The sequence below is a fragment of the Tiliqua scincoides genome, chromosome 5, assembly GCF_035046505.1.
Source record: "Tiliqua scincoides isolate rTilSci1 chromosome 5, rTilSci1.hap2, whole genome shotgun sequence".
Lineage (NCBI taxonomy): Eukaryota > Metazoa > Chordata > Lepidosauria > Squamata > Scincidae > Tiliqua > Tiliqua scincoides.
Genome location: NC_089825.1, coordinates 69,412,518 through 69,418,957, shown reverse-complemented (window position 1 = coordinate 69,418,957; position 6,440 = coordinate 69,412,518). Strand labels below are relative to the sequence as shown.

Sequence of the window (6,440 nt, the reverse complement as noted above, 5' to 3'; positions counted from 1 at the left end):
ATACCAGCATTCTTTGGAATATAGTTTGAAAAACAGTTTATCAGACTATCACAGTTTCCATTATTTGCCATGATCTAACACTCATTTTTCTAAAAATTAATAAATGCTTATGGGCCTATTTAGAGACAGTAACTGTTTTATAAAGCCTAAATTATTGCAGTTTAATCCCTTCACAGTTTCCATCTCTGTTCAAGAATAACCTGTCACTATTACACAATAAACTGATTTAGAGAAAACAGTCGCAGAGTTCAAGTTTAACATAGCAAAGGGCAAAGAGGCTGTGATAGGACAATGGAAGGCAGAGGTTGACTTCTAAGGGATTGTTTTTCCGGAAGCCATCAATGACATGCACACTGCAACATATGATTCCTGGAAATGATTGTTTCAAGTTCTTTAAATATGCTGCACTTCTGTTGATTGTAATTTTGCTTTGTAGAGAACTGCTGAGGACAGAACTGGCAGACAAAATGACTCTAAGATTGTTTGTCCTTGACATTAGTCTTTCAGTGCCTCCTCACACATACCTGCCATATTTTAGGAACTCAGTATATTTCACATCCCTGCAAGGCGGGGTGGCCAAACTTTCATCTTTAGGGCTCCTGGACCTTCAACAATTGAGTAGAGAAGGGAATTGCAGCAAGTACAGTTTGTAATCTGTGAGATGACAAGCTGCACCTGCTGAAATTCCCTCTTCTACACAATTGTTGAAGGACCAGGAGCTCTAAAGTTGAAAGGTCGGCCACTCCTGCTGTAAGTTTGTGCGGTTATAAGAATTTTAAACTATAGCAATGTTGGTGTGTTTGCACAGCATTTCTTAAAGTGGAATCCTAAGTCTACTCAGAAATACGTTCCATTGGATTTAACGGCATTTACCCCCGGAAAATGTGTATAGGATTGCAGGCCCAATCCTATTCAGTGCGCGTTGGCTCACTGCACACATGGTCGCAAACGTGCCATAAGGCACATTTGCGGCCCTCGGCGCTGGTGGAGCACCCGTGCTAGACCTGAACCCGTGCTTGGCGCTGGACTAGCACTGGTGGAACATTGGAGCTCCACCACTTGGTGGTCACATGGACTGCTGGGCAGTGGAGAGGTAGGTGGAGGCATGGGGGGAGGCGGGGAGGAGGCGTTCCGGGGTAGGGGAAGCAGAGGTAGGGTGGGGAGAGAGTGAGGAGGAGGCAAGCTGGGAGGAGGGAGTGGGGCGGGAGGGAGGTGGGTCCGGTGGAGCTTCGCTCCACTATATTGTGAGCCTCTGTGGCAGGCCGCCCACCCAAAATGGAGGCTCTTATTTCTACGCAGACCTTTGGGTCGCCATAGAATTGAGTAGCCCCAATTGAGTATTGCGAGGCTACTCACCTTACCCAGGGGAAGGGGATGAAAGTCCCCTTCTCCCAAGGAAGCAGCAGCGGCTGCCTGGGCCATGCTGGATGCAGCAGCCGCCATTTTCAGTGCTGCTGCTGCCCCAACGCAGCGGGCAGCTCAGGATAGGGCTGTTAGAGAGTTCTAGGTCTCAAGAGGGAAACTGGATCTTCCTGAAGATGATTAAATGGGCTCTTAGTTCCTCTGCTATCTGATGCCATCTCCACCTAAGATTGCCACCTTTTTTCTGACCCCATTCCTGTGCAGAAATTAAGCTGGTGAAGCTTTTTCACACCGTTTTGTTTTAATGCCAGGAAAAGCTTCATCATGTGAGCAGGTAAGTTTCACCTCTCTAATTTCTGTGTGCCAGGTTCCTGTTGAAGACACAGGAGTGCAGGAACAAGGGAAAAGGTGACAGTCCTACCTGCAACCCTCTCAAAGAGGCAGTCTGAAAAGAGTTTTTGGTACAAATGAAAGAAACAGCAGCTTAGATTAGACCAGAACATCTAGCCGGTGAACCAGGAGTGTGGAAGATTCATCTGAGAGACCCTGGAACATCACTGTCCATGTTCTTGCAGGTGCCAACTGGCTCATTGACACTTTACAATGAGTGTAAGGCTGTTGCTAAGATGTCTTTTTGAGGGATTGCTTGTGCAATCAAGATTCAGAATTCCTAGCTGAGTCATTCAAAGGTGACTTTTCTCTTAAAGGACTTGTTGTTTTCACTCAGGAAAGATAACCACCCTATTGTTGTCCTATGTGATTGGGCTAAAGTCATGGAAAGGCCTTTGAAAAGTGCTTGGAAATGAAAACAGTCACCAAAGTTTTGAATGGGGCAAAGCATAGAAAACATTTTCCTCCAGCATTCATCTTCAAATTTTTTTCTGAATCCAATTCAAAGTGTTGGTTTTAAAGGCATAAGGTTCTGGGAACAATAATATATTAAGGGCACAAACCTAACCCCTTATGTCAGTGCTTTCCAGCACTGACATAAGGGCAATGCAGCTCTGAGGTAAGGCAACAAATATTCCCTTACTTTGAGGAGGCCTCCATGAGTGACACCCAACTGCAGGATGCAGCACATGTCCCATTGGCACTGCTATGCCAGTGCTGGAAAGCACTGACATAAGGGGTTAGGATTGCGCCCTAAAGGTCATCTACCCAGCTATTTCAACCAACATCACACTTCCATCTCCATGTTCTCCATCCATCTGAGTCACAGAGGGCTGGTGGAGAGGGTCTTTTTGGTTGTGGCGCTGCAGTTGTGGAATGCCTTCCAGAAAGAGGACTGTCTGACCCTGTAGCAGCTGGTCTTGACTATGGGCTCAATCCTAACCAGGTCTACTCAGAAGTAAGTCCTATTTTGTTCAATGGGGCTTACTCTCAGGAAAGTGTGGTTAGAATTGCAGCCTGTGTTACAGAAATGAGGCTCTAATGTGGGATACTCAAACCAAAATAGCTGTTTTAAATGGTTGGCAACCTTCAGTCTCGAAAGACTATGGTATAAGCCTACAGCACCCAGTATTCCCAGGCAGTCTCCCATCCAAGTACTAACCAGGCCTGACCCTGCTTAGCTTCTGAGATCAGATGAGATCGGGCATGTGCAGGGTAACAGTTGCTGACTTAAACAAGTACTGAATTGTAGTGAGGGTGTGTAAGGTGGTAATATCTCTATAGATTTTATTTTTTGGTGAATTGTCAGTCAATCAGAAATCATATAGAATTCTGTTGTTCCTACAAGGGAATATATCCATGAATAAGTCCTAACCAAAGCAGTCACTTGGCACTTCAGCAGGAAAAGCAAAACTCTTACACCTGACAATGGAGCCACCCACCATCAAGCTCCTGTGGTTTATGACCAAATTTACATTTCACCCTGTTGCTGTGCAAATAGACCTCCCTTTGATCAATAAAAATAGAAATGCAAGGTATAAAATAGCAGAGAAGAATTTTCCTTCAGGAAGGAAACAATCTACGCTCAATATTCTGTGCTAACCTTTAGCTTGAGAACAATGTCTTGTAGGGGATCGTGACAATAAACAATACAATATGTTCTTTGCTGGTGTGTAGATAATGAAGCAGGATAGTTTAGCAAAGGTTGTTGTCCTCTTCCATGAAAAAGATAAAATTTTATGATCCAGAAACACAATAAACAAAAGGACAAAACTAGACATAATATGGGCAATCACATTTCTTTAATCATATATCTGCTCTGTCTTTGTAGAAAGTAGGTGAACTGGGCCCAATTTTAATACCAAAAATGACATGTGGATGCGGGAAGCTGCACCCCACCTCTGCTGTTCATCTCCCACTTTGATTCACTTCTAGCCAGGCTAGAGTTTAAAAGGAGTTCAAAAGGAATTCAAACAATGAGCCACAGGAAGTGAGGAAGGAGGCATGTCCCCTCACTTGCATGTCTCTTTTTCAGCCCAATCCTACCCTCTCCTCTGCTGGTACAGTCATGCCAATAATGGGTGCACTGTATCCATTGGAGAGGGGGGGGGGAGATTGGGAGGCTTTGGGAAGTAAAGGGGATTTCAATTCCCTTACACTTCTGTGAGGCCCCCTGCTCTGCAGTGGGTCTCCTTGGACTTGTGACAGCTCTTTAGCTGGTGCAGGTCTGAGGAGGGAGAGGAGATGGGGAGGCTGACCATTAAAGGGATACAGCAGCGGACCTACCATTGACTGAGACGGGGCAAAAGCCCCAGGTGCTGGCCACTAGGACCCCGTGGAAGCCTTTCTGAGGCTCCTGACAGGGGCGGAAACTGTGCTTCCGGTTTCCTGGAAGGCATTGGGGAACCTCACAGAGATTTTTATTTTCCTGATGCAGCTGGAAGTCGCGTGAGCCTCTGTGAGCCTCAGAAAATATTTCTTTACTCAGCGTGTGGTTGGTCTGTGGAACTCTTTGCCGCAGGATGTGGTGATGGTGACTGGCCTGGACGCCTTAAAAAGGGGATTGGACAAGTTTCTGGAGGAAAAATCCATTACGGGGTACAAGCCATGATGTGTATGCGCAACCTCTTGATTTTAGAAATGGGCTATGTCAGATGCAAGGGAGGGCACCAGGATGCAGGTCTCTTGTTATCTGGTGTGCTCCCTGGGGCATTTGGTGGGCCACTGTGAGATACAGGAAGCTGGACTAGATGGGCCTATGGCCTGATCCAGTGGGGCCGTTCTTATGTTCTTATGGGGGTGGCTTTTTGAGCAAGGGGGGCAGCAACAGCCTGTGGGGGGGCGCCATTGTGGACCTTTGCTGGGTGCGGGGCTGGGGAGGTCCACTGCTGAGGGAATAGGATCCGGCATGTACCACCACTGTTATATGCACCCCTTCCCGCAGCCTCTCCACCCTGCATTAACAGTAATCCAAGACTTGATGTCACAAATTCATAGATCACTGTGGTCAGGTGTGATTGACTCAAGTAAGGCTGCATTTGAGCAAACGTGGTTCTGTACATCACCGACTATCTGATTCTCTAGGAGCAGTTAATAACCCACAAGGACACCCAAACTGCAAACCTCCTCCTTCAGAGGGAATGCAGCCCCATTCAGACCAGGTTGATAGTGCAATTCTTGCGTTGTAGTTCTCAGTAACAAGGGGACCTGTTTAGATTTAATTTCATCTTGTTAACCGTCATCCAGTTTCCCACTGCCTTCAGGCAGCACTCTAGGGCAGCATTTCTCAAACTGTGAGCTGGGACCCACTAGGTGGGTCATGAGCCAATTTCAAGTGGGTCGCATAGCATCTAGCTCAGCTGCCATTGAAAATACAGAGCTGAAAATACAGGGTACAGAGCTGTTGGGCAGGGAGGGCTCCTGGTAGGAGAGAGCCATGGTGCTTTGTCCTGAATGGGCAGAAATTGGGGAGAGTTGTGTGATTGGAGAAAGATCCAAGTCTGTGTTCTGCTTTGACTTCCAAGCTGGAATGTTTGAATTCTGAGCTATGCAAAATAGCAGCATGAGTGCACTGATCATGGCTTAGGTTGATAACCTAAGGGCACAATCCTAACTCCTTACGTCAGTGCTTTCATAAGAACTTAAGGGCAATGCAGCTCTGAGGTAAGGGAACAAACATTCCCTTACTTTGAGGAGGCCTCCGTGAGTGACATCCAACTGCATGATGCAGCACACGTCCCTCTGGCTGGAAAGCACTGACGTAAGGGGTTAGGATTGCACCCTAAATTGATGAGGTCACTTCCAGCCATGAAATCATATTCAGGTTAATGACATCACTTCTGGCAGGTTCCAATAGACTGTCATTCTAAAAAGTGGGTCTTTGTACTAAAAAGTTTGCGAACCACTACTCTAGGACAGGGATGTCCAAACCCTGGCCCTGGGGCCACTTGCGGCCCTCAAGGCATCTCAATGCAGCCCTCTGGGAGCCACCAGTCTCCAATGAGCCTGTGGCCCTCTGGAGATTTGTTGGAGCCTGCATTGGCCCAACGCAACTGATCTCGGCATAAGGACAACTGTTTGACCTCTCGAATGAGCTGTGGGATGAGGGTTCCCTCCACTGCTTGCTGTTTCACATCTGTGATGCTGCAGCAGCAGCAAAGGAAAGGCCAGCATTGCTTTGTGCAAGGCCTTTTATAGGCCTTGAGCTATTGCAAGAACTTCATTCATTCATACAAGTTCATCTTTAATATATTCATTTTTGTAAACTTATGTAAATTTATTCAAATTTTAAATGTTAATTACTTCTTCCCCCCCTCCCCCGGCCCCTGACACAGTGTCAGGGAGATGATGTGGCCCTCCTGCCAAAACCTTTGGACACCCCTGCTCTAGGACATCCACAGCTTCCCAGGGATTAGCTGATACAAACTGACAGAGTCTGGTATCATGTGTATATTGATGACACTCAACTCCAAAACTCCAGATTATCTCTCCCAGCAATTTCATGTTGATGTGGAATAACATGGGGGACAAGACAGAAGCTTGTGGCACCCCCACAAAGACCAAAGACTGGGGTACTGAGGAGGAGTCCCCAAATATCACCTTCTGGAATCTGTCAGCCAGGAAGTACTGAGTCCATAATAAAGCCCCTAAGTCCCAACCCAGCCAACCAATCCAGATGAGCACTATGA

At 46.7% G+C, this 6,440-nt stretch overlaps 1 pseudogene; it reads right to left on the bottom strand.

The window, feature by feature from the left end:
* Nucleotides 1–2,865: 2,865 nt before the first annotated feature.
* Nucleotides 2,866–2,982, bottom strand: LOC136655052 (5S ribosomal RNA; annotated as a pseudogene).
* Between the last annotated feature and the right edge of the window lie 3,458 nt (nucleotides 2,983–6,440).